The following is a 17769-nucleotide window of genomic DNA, read 5'->3' as shown; positions in this document are numbered from 1 at the left end:
GCTTTGTTAGCACCACTCATCAGGATAAAAGCTAAATGTCAGTGTTGCAGCTTGTTGCCACGATATGCCTTACACAAGGTTTTAGGAGGAAAGACAGAGTTACAAAGTAACTCTGAGTGATGACATTCCTGGGGGAAAGAGATGGTTACTGTGTATGTTGCTGCCACTTTGATCTCTAAAACTTCTCCATTTCTTTAAAAAATTTGAAAAATTCCACTAACCTGTAGATATTTTAATCCCTCTGCTAGAAATTGTCGGAATGATCTTTAGGTGATTTAAATGTCAAGCTCGCTCCATTTGATGGCTTATTTTGCAGTACCATTTACCACAGAGATTAACTACCATCTGCAGAATCAAAACCATTGCTATCTTTATTTCTGAATGTAATCTTCAGTGTGCAAATAAGTGAGAATTCATGAGCTGCATGGTATTTTAAAACAAAATGTCAGGTGGAGAAGACATAAACATCTCTGTATGTGCCACATATGATTTATAAATTATACTCAGGTTTCAGTTCACAAGAATACTTGGTGCTATTTGTGAATGAATTTCTCCTCTCTGGTTATAAACAAATACAAAGATAACTATGATCACTTAAGGATTAGAGATATAGAAGATAGGTTCATTATGTTGATATATTAATTCAACTTATTTAACTAAAATAACTTAAGTAAAAATAATTTAATACTAATTAGCTCTTTCAAATTTTAACATTAGAGGATGTATATGATTCTTATTGATATACATATAATTTTAAATGAATATATTGTATATATTATATATAATTTAATATTGTATATAGTAAAATTGGTATATTATATATAGATATATTAATATATTTATTAAACAAATACATAATACTTATTATGTGTGAATATTGTAGATATTCATATATAATGTATTATATACAATATTATATAAAATGTACAATATGTTATATATACTATATTATACAAAACATACATAACTTAATATTGCATATAGAAAATTGATATACAGTAACATTATATATTCTATATAATTAAAATATGTAATAAATATTCATATATATGAACATACATGAAAGTCCATTATATACATGCTATAGTTATATATAATGTAATATATTATATATATATTATATATATAATATAGAAAACAATGTATTCATATACAATACATACCTGTATATATGCCATATATTTATATATTGTTATGTATATTTTTATATAATGACATGGTATACCAAATTTGTTATAGATAGGAGAAAAATCTATTTCTTCATAGATTCATTTCTAAATAAAATATATTTGGTAGCTAGAATTTTCTATACTTTATAGGTCTAAAAATTTTTATATAGTTATTATGCTTCTGAAAAATCTTGAATATGTCATTTAGAAATATAAAATAGGAAGTATTTATAGCAAATGTACTATAATGAATCAAAAGGATCATCATGTCAGGACAGTATCCACAAGACAAATGGGATCTATAATCTAAAATTAAAATTGTTAAGATCCCTATAAGAGTAAATAAGTTAGTTGGGATCTGTAAGAAAGTATCCAATACAGTTAATCAACTAACAAATCTCTGATATTCAGATAATCTCTTACCATTGTATGAAACTCAAAAATAAGATTGGACCTGAGAAGTAGTGACTGAATTATCCAAGCTGTTTTTAATATATATTCCAATATATTTAGCCTATACTTATTATGGGACCAGGAAGAAAAAGCATTGTAACAAAGCATGTTTAATGTAATCTGTGTGTACGTGTGTGTGTGTGTGTGTGTGTGTGTGTGTGTGTGTATAATATGTGCATATATATGCACATATAAAATCATATATCTGCATTCTAAATAGCAACTAATAATCTATTTGCTGTTTTGAATTTTTATGTTTTATTATCTTTAAATAGTTGTACAAATGGATTACCATTCAACATGTCAATTTATGGATACAAGTCATTTTGGGTAATATTAATCTATCATCATTCTCTATTTCTTTACCGGAATGCTTGCATTCTCAGGCAAATACTCAACACACTGTTGTGTCTATGTCCATCCCACGGAAGACAGACAGGGTCCAAGGAAAGGTAAGTGTGCCGCTCATCCATTCCCCAGCTTCCCTTAGCCTCTGAGACAGTCAAACACAGTGGGGAGTCAAGTCAAGCAGGAACACATTTATTACCAAACAGCAAGCACTTTTTAAAGCAAAAAACCACGTGGCATGGAAGAGGAGGAAAAGGAACCAACCAATCACTGTAGAGGTCACCCTATCATGAGCCTAAGCTTTCTATACTTTCCCTGCTGTCCGCAAGCTGTTCATGCACTGATGTCACTTCTCCTGATTGTGGTATCCAGTTGTTTATGTTAAAATCTGACTGGATACCATAATTATGTTAAAATATGACTGGATACCTCCAATTTCGGGGATTCACCTAAGGTAGGGGGTAATCTTTGGCACTGAGCTTATCATAATGGATGTGGAGAACCATGAGTTGGATCTCTTGGGCTCTATCCTTTTTGATATAGCTACAACCCCTACATCCTGCCCACCTCCCAGTTAGTTATCCTTTTTCCCTCCTCTGTAAAGGTTAATAAACATCAGCCCCAACACAATTAGAAATGCCCAAAGCAGGTTGATTATTCCGGGACATATATAAAAGTCAGTATCTCATAAGGTTGCCCTCTTTAAAGCATGGGAGCAACCTGGGCATTGGGGGTCCCACAAATGAGGCATGGTGCATCCTCATGGGCCCCCCACACTCAGGCCATCCTTGGTGAAGGGGGGGGTCCAATCTCCAACCTCCCAGGATCCTCTAGCCAGGTCACACAGGTCAAAGTGAAGGTCAGGCCACAAGGTCCAAGGGACAGCTTTTCTTGTGGTGCTATTGATGATTTCTCCATTGCCAGTGCTTATCACTGCCCAGGTCACCTGTTGAGGTTAGTGTGAATTCTGTAGGGCCATTATCAGGACTGGGAGGGTCAGGATAGTCAACAGCTGCAATTGTTAGGGAACACAAGAGCTTCTTAAAGACTGGTTGCCCTTGGGGATGGTTAGTAGTTATCTTTTTCCTGGATGGATCCAAATGGGGCCTGTCTCCCCTATGGGAAAAACACATCCAAATCCCCAGCCTATTGTAACTAGGGGATCAGGTCCTCTCCATTGTTGTGTCAAGGGGTCCTTCCACCTGACTTTCACTTGGGGCATACGGTTTAATTGGTGCCAATGCTTCTGAAATCTGGATTCAGTTGCCCCTTTTGAAATATTTTAAAATGTCAATGCTAAATAAAGCTATCTGTAACTGTATATGGGGGCTAAATCCCCCTTTTTGTTTTAATAATTGTTCAAGACACTGGTGATTTCTTTCTATAATTGCTTGGCCTTGGGGATTATAGGGAATTCCTATAGTATGATTAATATATCATCTATCAAAAAACTCTGACATTGCTTTACTAACAAAACAGGGTCTATTATCAGTTTTAACTTATGCTGGTAGACCCAAGGTGGCAAAGCATTGAAGAAAATGTGCTTGTGAATGTCTAGTTTTTTTCTCCTGTATGTGCTGTGGCCCCGCATGCTCCTGAGTAGTTATCTATAGAGACAAAGATATATTTAAGCTACCAAAGGCTGGGTAATGAGTAACATCAGATTGCCAGAGGACATTGGGTTTGAGGCCTCTTGGATTTACCCCTGGTGATTGTAGCGAGGGTACTTTTAAAAAGGGCTGGCATGTACAAATAAAAGCATTTTTGAATATCCTGAAGAGCCATTCACAGTCATCCAGATGCTGTGGGATCACAACCATGGTATATTCTGAAGGTATAGTGGGAGTCCAGGGCATACCTCTAAGGGGCGTTCCTACTAGCTCCATCCTTTCATTTACCCTACATAGGTCTTAGAGCATATGCCAGGCTCCGGATGCATTTTGGATAACAAATACGGGTGTTTTCAAAGGACTCATAGAAGGGCATATGTGCCCAAGGTTTGTCTGCTCTTCCACCAAAGGGTGGAGGACTACAAGTTTAGGTTTGTTCAATGGCCACGGCTCCACCCAAACAGGACCTCCCAGCTTAAAAAAAAAATCCTTTTACCTTAACTCCCTCTAGATCCCATTTAAGCTTTTGTGCTTCTTCTCCATCCAGGATATAATCATAGAATTCTCGATTATCCATTGTGACCACAGCATCCATTTGTCTTAGTATGTCTTGCCCTAGTAAATTGGTGGTGAGGTTTTTTGCTACTAAAGGCCTATCTTTCCCTTCTTTGCTCATATCTTTCCTTGGGCTAGTCCATTTCTTAAGGGCAACCGTCTTTTTGGACTGGGAGTGCCCCCTATCCCCAATATCATGGGCCTCGGTGCAAGCTTCCAGTCCCAGGGCATTTCCTCCTCCCTGAGTAAGATTCTATCTGCCCCCATGTCAATTAGGCAGTGAAACTGCTTCCCGCCTATGAAAGCCTATGAAAATACTCATTTTATGGTGGAGTCCTTCCACCAGGAGGATGATCCAATGGGCCTGGATCTTCTTGCCATGACGCTGCCTGGGACTTACAGGAGAGGGGGTTCCTCCTTGAGTTAACGGGACTGGAGGATGAGGGCCCCTAGTTTAAAGGCTTCCTGTTCAAATCAAATTTGGATCAACAATCCTTTTTCCAATGGTACCCCTTCCTGCACCTGGGGCAGGGTGTAGGGGGGTTAGGACCCCCCGGGGCCTTTTGGACCCCCTGGGGCCGGTTGGCAGGGAATTGTTTTGAACAGTCCCTTTTAAAGTGCCCCTCCTGTCTGCATTTAAGACAAGTCTCTCTCCCCGCTCATCTTGGGGTTTCTTAGCCCTGGGCTGTCAGGGCCTGGGTAATAGCTTCAGTCATTGCAGAAGTCTGAGCATGTAAAGCTAAAGATAGTGATTGGGACTGGTGCTGTTGCATTCCCACATCCTGTGAGGCCACCACCCATCTGCTCAGGGAACTCTCTCTCAATCCTGCACAGGCCGTGAGGTGGTCTGCATTCATCCCTTCCCAAACCAGTAGCTTTACAAACTGATATCAGAGGTCCCCTGCTGTCAACTTGTGGTGAACACTCTGTTCGACTTGGTCTAAAAAATCAGGTAGTGGTTCACCCAGTTTTTGTTTCACTCTTGCTATGGGGAACTCAGTGGGCCCTTCATCCAGTTTGTACCATGCGGCAAGTCCTGCCTGCCTCACCTGGTCACAGTACAGGCCAGGTATTGTAGCCTGTTGGACACCAGTGGAGTACCCTTCCCCTGTCCCTGTTAACATGATGTAAGTAATAGGTATCTCGGGTTGAGCCTGCCGGTGATTCTCTGCCCACACTCTGCATTCCTCCTTAAAGAAGGCACACCAGTTGATAAACTGAGAACTGGTGAGGATGGCTTTGGCCACATCCAGCCAGTCCTAAGGGACCCATGGGTGATAAGCAATGTCCTGTAATAAGGTCTGGTCCCAAGGAGAGTTCGGGCCATCCTCCACCACCACCTTGAGGAGCTCTTTAAGATCCATAGCTTCCCATGGATACCATTCCAATGGTCTGTTAGCTCCTGGTGCCAGATTGACCGGATATGCTTGGGGAAGCAAATCCTGTGGCCCAGGGTCCGGGCTCCTGGGTGGCCCTTCCTTTACTTCCCCAGCCCTCAGCCCCTCTGTGGAAGGTTGGTAGGGCTCCAGGTCTTGCAGGTCCCTCTGTAGGGCCACATAGGGTGCCGTACCCCCTCCAATCGGGGAAATAGGGTGGGGGCCTAGGACCATCTGGGGCACCCGATTCAGAGGGGGTACCTTCACCTTCATTTTGACTTCCACTGTGCATGCTTCTGTCTGATCTGTGTGTTCTTGGTTGAATTTGACCCATTCCTTTTCCTTCTCACTTCCCTTCTGCAAGATAGAATTACCCATACTAAGGGTTTCACTTACCCTGAGAGACTGATTAGCCTCAGCTGGTATTTTTTCCTTTCATGGCCCCCAGTTAGGCACCAGATGTTGGGGTTTTGTCTATCCCAGGGAAGACGGACAGAGTCTGAGGAAAAGTAAGTGTGCTGCTTGCCTGTTCCCCAGCCTCCCTTAGCCTTGGAAATAGTCAGAAGCATTGGGGAGTCAAGTCAAGCAGGAACTTGTTTATTACCACACAACAAGCACTTTTTAAAGCAAAAAAACCACATGGCATGGAAGGGGAGGAAAAGGAACCAACCAATCACTGTAGAGGTCACCCTACCATGCGCCTAAGCTTTCTGTACTTTCCCTGCTGTCCATGAGCTGTTCATGCACTGATATCACTTCGCCTGGTTGTGGTATCCAGTCAGATTTTAACATAAACAACTCAGGCTCTGCCCACTCAACTCCCTCTCAGCAACATCTTTTCTGCCTATGTGCCCCAAACCACACCAAAAATTATTGCCTCTTTTTTTCCCAAAAAGAATGAGTAAAATCAATCTCTCACTAGTCATTCACCACACCCACAGAAATTCATCTCCCCTCACTTCAATCCAAATTGCCTCATAATAGGGAAAGAAGACAAAATATCTTTAAGTAGACAAGAATCAACAATAGCGCCATTCTTATCTGTTTCTTATTGTTTTTCAATGTCATTGAAGTTGCTGTTTATAGGGTTTTCCTCTCTATTTTTGCCTAGTGAGATGAAACACACCCTTATCTTGACAAATCATAGTCTGTGAGTGCTTCTTTTTTTCTTTTTTTTGGGGGGGGGGTCCGGTCGTGGGGCCTGAACTCTGAGCCTGGGCGCTGTCCCTCAGCTCTTCAGCTCAAGGCTAGCTGTCTACAACTTGAGCCATAGAGCCACTTCTGGCTTTTTTCTTTTTGCTTATGTGGTGCTGAGGAATCGAACCCAGGGCCTCATGCATGCAAGGCGAGCGTTCTACCACTGAGCCACCTTCCCAGCCCAGTAAGTGCTTCTTGATATTAGGTTCTGTATAATCTTGTTAAACTTGCACATGGTAATACTAAAATGTATGCCAGCAGAAATCCCTTCATGCCTCATTTTGCAGTTAAAAACTTAAATTGTATATCAGTTTTATGACAGTGTGTCAAATTTCACTAGATTTATTATGTCATTTTATGTCTTATAGTTGTTTGGCATATGTTCATGTATATCAGAGAACCCCCCCTCCCCTCAAAAAAAAAGAAAATAAAAGTAAAGCTTTACTTAAATTCTAGTATTGAGGCTTGAACTCCCATCCTGGGCACTGGTCTCTCTCTTTTTTTGTTGAAAGATGATATTCTACTACTAAGTCATGGCACCACTTATGTGGGTTTATTTATTTGTTTTTGTTTGTTTTGTGATCAACTGGAGATAAAAATTTTATGTACTTTCCTATCTGGAGTTCTCAGATATCAACTTCCTGAGTAGCTTGTATTAGAAGGGTAAGCCACTAACATGTGGCAAATAAAATTTAAGAAAAATAGTTATTACTAGTAAAGGTCATCACTCACTACACAATCAAAGTCAAATGAGTTTAACTTTCCCTTATACCTATTTTAAATAAGAAATTATAAGAACTAATGCAGTCTTGAGGTTAAGATAGGGATGCTCTTGTTCCTCTTTTATCATAGTGAAGTGCTCCTCTTCATCCCTATTAATTAATTACTTTGAAAAATCAGATAATGGAAGTGATGCTGTAGCTCAAGTGGTAGATCTCTAGCCTTGAGCTGAAGAGCTGAGGGACAATATCCAGGCCCAGAGTTCAAGCCCCACGACCTACCAAAAAAAAAGGAAAAATCAGATAATTGTCACCACTTTTATTTAATTCAGTCAGAAGAGGTGGCTGGGCACCAGTGGCTAACTACTCAGGAGGCTGAGATATGGTGATCCCGGTTCGAAGCCAGCCTAGGAAGAAAAATCCGTGATACTCATCCAATAACTGGTCAGAAAAAGTGGTGCTGTGGTTCAAAGTGGTAGAGCCATTGCCTTGAGCAAAAAAATACTCAGGGACAGCACCCAGGCCCTAAATTCTAGCCTAGCCCAGAAGAAAACAAAACCAACCAACCAAACAAACAACAACCACCAAAAACAAGGAGCTGCTGAGTCTACTATCATCATCTGCTTAAGGGTGTTTTGTTTGTTTGTTTGTTTTTCGATTGGGGCTTGAAGTCAGGGCCTGAGCATTGTTCCTGAGTTTTTTCATAATTGGCAATAAGTCTCACATTTCCTGCCTGGGTCGGTTTCAAACTGTAATCCTTAGGTCTCAGTGTGCAGAGTACCTAAGATTACAGCTGTGATCCACCAGCACCTGGTCTTCTTAAATTTTAAATAGCATAATGCATATGATATTTGTGCAAACACATCAGCCATATAGCACAATGCATGTGGCTTTTGTCTAGGCCAAATATCTATACAAAATTTAACAAAATTTGTCACTTAAAAAGAGCTTTGAAAAGAATCATTACCCTTGAGTATTTCAAACTATAGAAATGGCCACTAATTCGCCCAGCTCTCTGGGAGTGAAGTATTGCTTATATTTTATTACTTAATAAAGGAAAGATATGCATGGTTTTTACCTGACTTTTTTTCCCCCTAAAACAATGTGCCTTAGTCATCCAGGAGTAATAGTTAAGAGTCAGGGGTTCTTGAGTTGGTAGATCTACTCAAATACTGTGAAAATTGTGGTGAGAGTCAATAAGCCATAGAAATTGACCAAAAACTTATTTATTGATTGGACTCTTCCAGCATATATTTAGATTCTCAGAGAGTAGAATCATTCAGAGTTCTTTATCCTTGAAAATACTTTGTCAATAGACCCAAACATGGCATATTACTTTGTTCTCTTTCTAGAAGTTTGGAAAGTCCATATTGAGTTTCTTCCTCAGCGTGATGTAATGAAGTTCTACAACAAATAATGACTGGAAAAGAGTATCCCCCCCTGTAGTCCTCACTACTTAAGAGGCTAAGGCCTAAGGACTGTGGTTCAAAGCCACCCTGACAGGAAAGTCCATGACATCCTTCTTCAATTAACCACCAGAAGCTTGAAGCAATGTTGTGTTCTGGTAGAGTGCTTGACCTTGAGCAAAAGGCTCCTGTCCTAGGCCTGAGTTCAAATGCCAGGATCAGCATACACACAAAGAAAATGATGGCAAATTACAATAGTGCTATTAAAAACTTTCTAAGATATCAATAATATATTTTACAATGTCATGAAGAAAGAAGTGTCTTTGATCCTGTCCTTTTTTTTTTTTTTGTGGGTGGTGGAGCTGGAATTGGGCTTGGGTGCTGTCCCTCAGCTCTTCAGCTCAAGGTTAGTGCTCTACCACTTGAGCCACAGCTCCACTTCCGATTTTCTGAGTGGTTTATTGGAGATAAGAGTTTCACGGACTTTCCTGCCCAGGCTGGAATTGAACCTTGATCCTCAGATCTCTGCCTCCTGAGTAGCTGGGATTAAAGGTATGAGCCACTAGCGCCCAACTTTGATCCTGTCATTAAAAAAAAAAATTCTGTTCTTGTGCCAGTAGTGGGGCTTGATCTCATGGAAATTTGCTCTTGTTTGGCTTTTTGGATCGAGGCTTGTGGTCTACCACTTGAGCTACACAACCTATTTTGGCTTTTTGATAGTTAATTGGAGTTAATTGTCTTACAGACTTTCTTGTCCAAACTGACTTTGAAATAGGCTCCTCACATCTCAGCATTATGAATAGCTAAGGTGATTATAGGTGTGAGACACCAGTATCTGACATTTTGACCCTTCCTAAATCCACCTGTAATAGACAGTAAGTGTGTTTTACATAATTAAATATAGGAATTGCATCTTTTCTCAAATGTTATACCAAATGCCTTTTTTTTTTTTTTTTTCATTTCATGGACTAAGTGCTGGCTTTTTCTAATATTTGATAGAGGCGTTGTTGTTAATTCCAGACTTCACTTGGTGAACCAAGCAAACTATTATGGCTGCTTGCAGAAGCCTTTGGTTCTATATTTAATCCCTTAATATGACCAAATGCCTATATACAAATATTTTTTCTTAAATTCAATTTAGCCTTCTATAACACTCTTAACTTATTCTCTCACTTAATATTAAGACCTGTAAATCTTAACAATAATTAGAATATAGGTGGAAGAATGTAAGAATTCTACTTCAGAAAGTAGACCTAGGCAGGCACTGGTGCATCACACTTGTAATCCTAGCTACTCAGGAAGCTACAATTTGAGAATTGAGGTTGAAAGCCAACCTGAGCAAGAAAGATTTGAGACTCTTATCTCCAATTAAGCACCAGAAAACCAGAAGTGGATGTGTGCCTTCAAGTGATATATTGCTAGACTTGAGAAAAAAATTGCTCAGCAAAAATTGGACTAATGCCAAGGTCCTGAGTGTAAATCCCATGACCAATAAAATAATAAATATAAAAATGAAAATCTTCTTTACAGACTTGAATGCCATATAGATGAGTTATTTGCTCTTCAAAAATCTTTAATTCATCACGATCATCATGAATACTCTCACATTGAGCCTGAGGACTGATTCCTATTCTCCCACTGCTGTAACCTTAACTTCGCAAACATTGCTTTATTTGTTAAACATGATTTCCAATTTGGAAATTTCCACAATGGACCTGATGCTTATGTAAATATGCTTTTGTTGCCAAGAGAAAAAGATGTTACAAGTAGAATTGCATATATCCCTATGATTCTTTGTGTGTATGTGTATGGTGTGTGTGCACTCATGCACCTGTGTGCATACTTGTACTGAGGCTTGAACTCAGGAGCTTGTTCACTTGCTTGGCTTTTCTGCTCAAGCTTATCACTTTATCATTTGAGTCACACTCCACTTTAACTGAGAATTCAAAGCACTGAGATTATAATTTAATTTCTTTTTGGTGTATTTAATAATTTATTATTTATTTTTTTCAAGGTGATGTACAGAAAGGTTATAGTTACTTAAATAAGGTAATAACTACATTTCTTGTCGAACTTATTACCCCCTTGCCCATTTTTCTCCCACTTTCCTTCACCCACTCCCCTTAACTTGTATGGATCATTTCCAACATAGCAACATATATATGACCATAAAAGATGATCCTAAGCTAAATGAACTCTTAAGATATGAATACAAGAGGTTGTTCTTTGCTGTTGTTGTTTGGAATGTATCATGTGATTACTTTTTTCTTTTGTGTTTTTCCCCCGTATGGTTATCCCTTGTTGTCATGGTATTTGATTTTGGTACCATGGGTATTGTATATACATTATTTATCTGAATTATGGAAGGGAACGAGAACAACAAAATGGTAAGACAAAGGACAAGGGGGAAACGAATGCAACAGTTATACTCACAAAACAATATGTTGGAATTTAATGTCTTTAAGCTTACCAGTATCTACAAGCAGCCATCCCATTATTCCATCTTTGTAGTAAAAATGCCTAATATTTCTGTTGGTATACAGTAGTTACTTGGTATTCTAAAAAACTACTTTACATATCCAAATAAGAAATAATTTCAATTGAACAGGTATTACTGTATTACTCTTTGCTTAGCTTCCTCATGTTCATGCCATTCCTGTAGTTCTCTTTGAGCATTCTCAGCCTGCTCACGCCATTCCTGCCTTTCTCCCTGAGTATTCTCAAGCTGCTCACGCAAATCCTGTATCAGTTTTTGAGTAGATTCCTCACGCTCATGATATTTCTGTATTGACCTTTTGTTTGCCTCCTCTCTCTCCCTATCACTCTCATACAGAGTCCTTTGTATGTTTTCAATCATTTCATTTATCATGTTTGCCAGCAGTGTTTGTAGAGCTATTTGAGAATTCTGCACTGGATTATTCATTATCTGTTCTGTCCCCTGATTATCATGAGTGGTAGTTGGGATACCCGGACTTGCCATTTTTCTTGTGTTTTTCTGGCTTACTGTGCCCATTTAGGATGAAAATAGCACCAGTTTTGTGCTAGAACACTATCTTAAGGCAAGCATCAACCAAAGTCTGTATTTGCACAGTCAATAGTCTGCAGATACAATCTAGTTCAACAGAAACATCTATTCAACATCAAACAACTATGTATTAATGGGCTACGAACCAAAAAGAAGAATTTGGCAAACCAGAAATTATTAGGTTTAGGGAGCAATGTGGGTAAAAATAGGAATAGAGAGATGTGGGAAGGCACAGGGATAGTTAATTTAACTAAATCATAATCTCAAAGCAGGAAATAGGTTGGATAGGATGAAAGTAGAGAGAGAGAAAAAAAGAAGAAAGAGAAAGAGAAAAAAAGAGACCAGAAAAAATAGAAAAGGAAAAATTGAAATATTATGCAGAATCAAAACTGAAATATTCAGAAAAGAACATGGAAATAATGAGAGAAGGGGAGGGATATAAAGGAGATGTGAAAAAATTAAAAATAAAAATACTTAAAATATTGTATAGGTATAAACAGGTAGTACTGCTATTAAGGAATTTAAGTCTAAGAGGTTTTGAATTGAGTAATAAATTTGTGGATTAAGTGTGTACACATTGGGGGATAAGGTCTAATAATCGACTATGGGTATATCTGAGGATGTGCAGAACAGCAATTAAATCACATAAAGAAGAAGGAAAGAGAAGAAAAGGGGAAAAGAATAAGAAAGAAAGAAAAAAGATCAGAAGTTCAGTAGAGCTAAACAAAAACAAAAAAAATAAATTTTTAAAAAGAAAAAAAAAGAAAGAAAAACACACACACACATATACCCCTAAAATAAAAATTATGAGAGGAAAAAAAAGTTACTAGAAAACAATTTTTTTTCAAAAAAGGTAAAAATTAAAAATTAAAAAAAAGTTTTAGAAAAAAAATTTTTATAAAAGATACAAAAAAAGAAAAGAAAAGGTTCTTTGATTTTTTTGGGAGGGGTGGGAAACCAGCCTCTTGTTGGAGTCTCTGGTTTGCTTGTGGTGTTTGATTTTCCTGTGGCTTGGTTGGTTTCTTAAGTCAGTTTGTTTGAACAGGCAGAAAAATGCTCTACTTTACCCAGGATTTTGTGATCCTCTTCCTAGGTTAGTTCAATGGGAGGGAAATCTGCTTTGCGTATCACAAAAGAGGGAGATGGCTGTTTCCTCAAGTTTGGAAATGCTGTGATGAGGCTATGTTCTGGGTAGAGTTGAGGCCTTTCAGCAAACAGTAGCTTTTCCCGGAGGGCTAGCTTGTGAGAAACTCACAGAGCCCAGCCTGGAGCCACTCTCAGGGTTTATGTTTACTGAATTTCAATTGATTGTCCAGGCTGCTAAAGGGAGGGGCAGCCTCTGGCTCTGATTACCCAGTGAAGCAAGCCACTCTTGGGGCTGGCACCAGAGCTGAGTGACTTTTCCCTGGGTGGAGCTGAGTCTGGAAGGTCAGGTTAGGTTCTTGTGACCAGTTATATGACTCTAGTTTTCTTCCAAGGCCTGAGTTGGAGCTAGCAGCTCAGCCGAACTTTGTCAGTATCAAAGATGGAGATCTCTAGTAGTAGGGAGGGGTGGGGTGGCCTTCCCTCCTCTGTTCCCTGAGAAGGAGTGAGGACCTTAGGCTTCTACTCAAGCCGAGTCTTGGTTCCTGGGTCATCTCTGGTGTGTGAACGGCAGGATGAAGATGTCTGCTCCTTGTCGGTTCTTGCTGGTGTTGAGTAAAATCCGTTCAGCCACCGCCTCTGGCTCCTTCATCCCGGACTCTCTGTGTTCCAGGTATGGCAGCTACGGCCGCAGCCACCAACGCTGCCGCTGCAGCGGCAGCTCCTGGCAAGTGCACAGATCTGTCTTCTTGCCTGGATTTTCCTTCTCTGGCTTAACTCTCTGTCCTGTGATGGCACACTTGGTGTGATTATCTGGCTTAGGACTGCTCACTGGAACTCTAAAACTGCTTTCTATGCGAGAGCTTGTTTAGCCTCCCGCTTCTCCTCCCCCATCTTCCTATTCTCTTATTTTCTACAAAAACAAAGATGAAATAAGAATTAAAAGAATCAGATAAAACATTTTTCATTTTATCACAATAAAATAATCAAAGAAGCATTACATGACTCTGCCAATATCAAGCAAAATAGACTTCAGACGAATAACACCAGAAATAGAGAAGATGATTTCAGAATATTTATACTCTCTCTCTCACACACACACATACTTATCAACAAACAAATTAACAAAATAAAAATTAATAAAACAACACAAGAGGAACAAATTCACAATTAAAATTGAAATTTGAGCATGGACCAAATAAAGGAATTGTGGTACATGTACACAAGTTGGTAGATACTATTGACTTACAAAAATAATGAAATCCCGTCATTTGAGACAATTTGCTTATTTTAGGTGAAATGGGCCAGACACAGAAAAATGTTTCCTATTATTCTGTTTAGAATCTTAAATTTTGATCTCAGAGATGTTCTGAGTGGAATGGTAGTTTTGGTAAAGGAGATGGGGACTCATTTGTTAACCTTAAGGTAGACAAAGAAGTTTAGATGATGCCAGTGCACCACATATTCCTTTATACCTAGAAGAAAAGTGTTTTAATATTTCCACTATAAATATTAATTGATTGAAAATATAAAGATAAGGAGGTCAGGTCTGTCCAGAGCCATATTGGCCACATGGTGGATTATAGGTCTGGAATCTTGTCTTCATGCTGGGGGAAGACACCCACCACCTATCACCTGCCTCCCAGGTAATAGGCTTGCCTGGACCCCTGGAGGCAGGGGCAGGCACTTGGCTGATAGGTTACTGAATCTGTCACTCTAGTGCCTAGGACTGGGAATTTCCTGAGGATTTGCCCCCTACATCGACCTATTTAGATCTGGACCTGCCTAGCCACCAGAACTCCATGCCACATGTGTCTCTGTGATTGTGTCCTGTGTCCTGTGTCCTAGCTAGTCTCCAGTCACCATGGCGTCCCAATTCAGCTCTCCATTGAAGCTGAATTGGCTTGTTGGTATTGTTCTTGTTATTTCCTTCCTCTTTAGCATGTTTCCTAGCTGGGTTATGTGTATTTGCATGCTGCCCTTTTTAACAACTGGCAGCCTGCAGCCTGTTAACTGTATAATAAAGACTCCAATATTCAGTATTTTAAAATGTAGATTCTGGGATGATTTACCTCATAACAATACCACTACATGTTTGTATATCAAAACATCACAGGGAAACTGTGAACACCTATACATTATACATATGCTTTAAAATAAAAGTAAAGGATATAATAAGAGCTGAAGTAAGTATATCGAACATTTAACCCACCTTGTCAATCATGTACAAAACTGGCATAAACATAATACTCAACTCCATATACATAGAATACAAAATGATTTTAGGTAATCATAATGCACTGCCCATAAACTAACATGTTCTGAACTATACACACAAATTCAATAACTTTAAGAAGATTGAAGTTATACAAGGTAAATTCACTTTCCATAGTGGGAAGAATGGAAATTAATGACTGAGTAATGCCTGAAATATTTGCCAAAAATGCAACACATCTACACACCTCAAATAGATTTGAAAGAAATGAACCAGTATCCTAAATAATTTTAATAATGTTTCTATACCACTGGAAAAGACAGGGTGATATTTAAATAAAGGTAGGAAATAGATGAACTGATAAGTAAATAGCATACTACTAGATAAACAATAGAGCAAATGTAAATAAAGAATCAAAATATAAATAAAAACAATTTACAATTAAGAGAGTATGAAATCACAAGTAAAATATCCTGGCTGCTATTAAGGAAAGAAATGATTATGATAAAACTAAAAACAGTCCACAGAGTTATGTTAAAAATTAGAAATGTTCTCAGAATACCATATCTACCTGGAGAAAAATTTTAAAATGGGAATATTAAATACAAAATATTAGAAAGAGGAAAAAGAATAAGTAACACACTGAAAATCATAGAAAGAAGCTAGGTGCCAGTGAATCAAGCCAGTAATCACTAGTCATTGTTGAAATAAAAGTCAGTAATGTTGTGGACATACTGCATACAATAGACATTTGGAACGGGAACCATTATTTCTTCTTAGTGGCAAGACAGCCACCATGGAAAATGTTGGTAGTTTCTTGTAGTACCAAATAACACCATAAAATCCAAAAATATAAATCCTAGGCATGGATTAAAGCTTATTTTTATGCCAAAATGTTTTAGGTATATTGTAATTAATTAGTTAATAATTTCTCAACCTGGATGGGGAGGTGAAGAAGGGGTGAAAAAAGTGTGTCATAATCATACAATGAAATATTAGTCACCCACTAAAATAGAAAGCTATTGATTAAAGTGGAAACAGGATTAGATATTTGATAAATTGTGTAGGCTGCAAGATGTGGTCCAGATGAACAAAATATGACTGAGGTGATGGTATGTTTACTTAATGATGTCCCCATACAATTGTGGTTTTTATTTTTCTAATGAATTCACTCCCAAGCAAATTCTAATACTGGGAAAGATCATATAGATTGATCTTCCAGCAATAATGAGATCAACACCCCAATAGAATTTAAATTCTATCAAAATCCACCTGATTTAGGATTCAGAGCCTTTCCCCAAACCATTTCTCTAAGATGAAACTCTAGTTCCACTCTCCACTTTCAATCAGCTGCCTAGAAGATCCTGCCACAAAAGTGATTGATGGGTGTCCAAATTCCTGAACCACAAAAATTGTGAGACGATGAGACATGCTGCTTTAAACATTACATTTGTGGTAAATTTTTATGCAGCAAGAGATAAGTTACATAGATGATGGCAACATAAATCATAAATGGTTATTTTCTGACATTTAAGGTGGTATTTTGTGTAATACTTGAAAATTATCAGACTGTAAGCTCACTTAATGGCAACTGTGTGCCATTAGCTTCCCAGGCACTCACGTTCCCATTCCATTGATAGATGCTGCTGAGCTCTGAGACAGGTGGGCCCAATGATGAGTGGAGAGAGGAGAGAAACTATGACTTTGTATTTAGAATATGACTTAGTTTTATTGTTATGTTACTTATTGATGAGATTATCCTATCTGCTAATTATCCTAACTGCTAATAGAAATCTCATTATAAAATTTAAATAGAGCTCACTGGAAGTGCCATCACTCCTAAAATTCATGTATCTTAGGAAAAATTAATTAAATACGAGATGTACAATATAACATTGTTAGCCATCATAAAGTAGAAACTTCATGCTGAAGCAAATAATATTCCTGGCTTATGTGGTAGCAGAAAGTATTAAAATAAATTCCCCAAACCCAAAATTGTAGCAGAATTGACTGAAAAAGATGACTTTATCTCAGTTCATTATTTCTTAAAAGATTCAAAATTTGCTGCTATGTTCACTCAAAACTGCCTTATGGTTTATTTTTCTTGGTTCTTTGTATTTGTAAACTCCATTTGGATATACTAAATAATCTGATATATTTAGTATTTTTGACATTTTTGTATATTTTTATTATACAAATGCTGTACAGAGGGGTAACAGTTACATGATGGGCAAGGTAATGAGTACATTTCCTATTGAGCATTGTTGCTTCCTCCTTTGTTGACATTAATACCAAATTTTAGAATATAGCTATTAGATTTTAATTAGGTTGCCAAAGAGAAAGCACCACTGTAGGGCACATGGGCAGCAAAGATGGCCCTGAGAGGAAGTTGAGTGGGCAGAGCCCTAGTTGTTTACATTAAAATCTGATTGGATACCATGATCAGGCAAAGTGACAGTGCATGAACAGCTGGTGGACAGCAGGGGAAGTATAGAAAGATTAGGTACATGATAGGGTGACCTTTACAGTGATTGGTTGTTTCCTTTTCCTCTCCTTCCATGCCACCGCGGTTTTTTGCTTTGAAAACTGCTTGCTGTGTGGTAATAAATGAGT

Source organism: Dipodomys merriami, unplaced genomic scaffold (assembly GCF_024711535.1).
Source record: "Dipodomys merriami isolate MVZ:Mamm:240054 unplaced genomic scaffold, mDipMer1.0.p SCAF_9, whole genome shotgun sequence".
NCBI classification, from domain to species: domain Eukaryota; kingdom Metazoa; phylum Chordata; class Mammalia; order Rodentia; family Heteromyidae; genus Dipodomys; species Dipodomys merriami.
The sequence above is the reverse complement of the archived record's forward strand: the minus strand, read 5'-3'. Positions refer to the sequence as shown.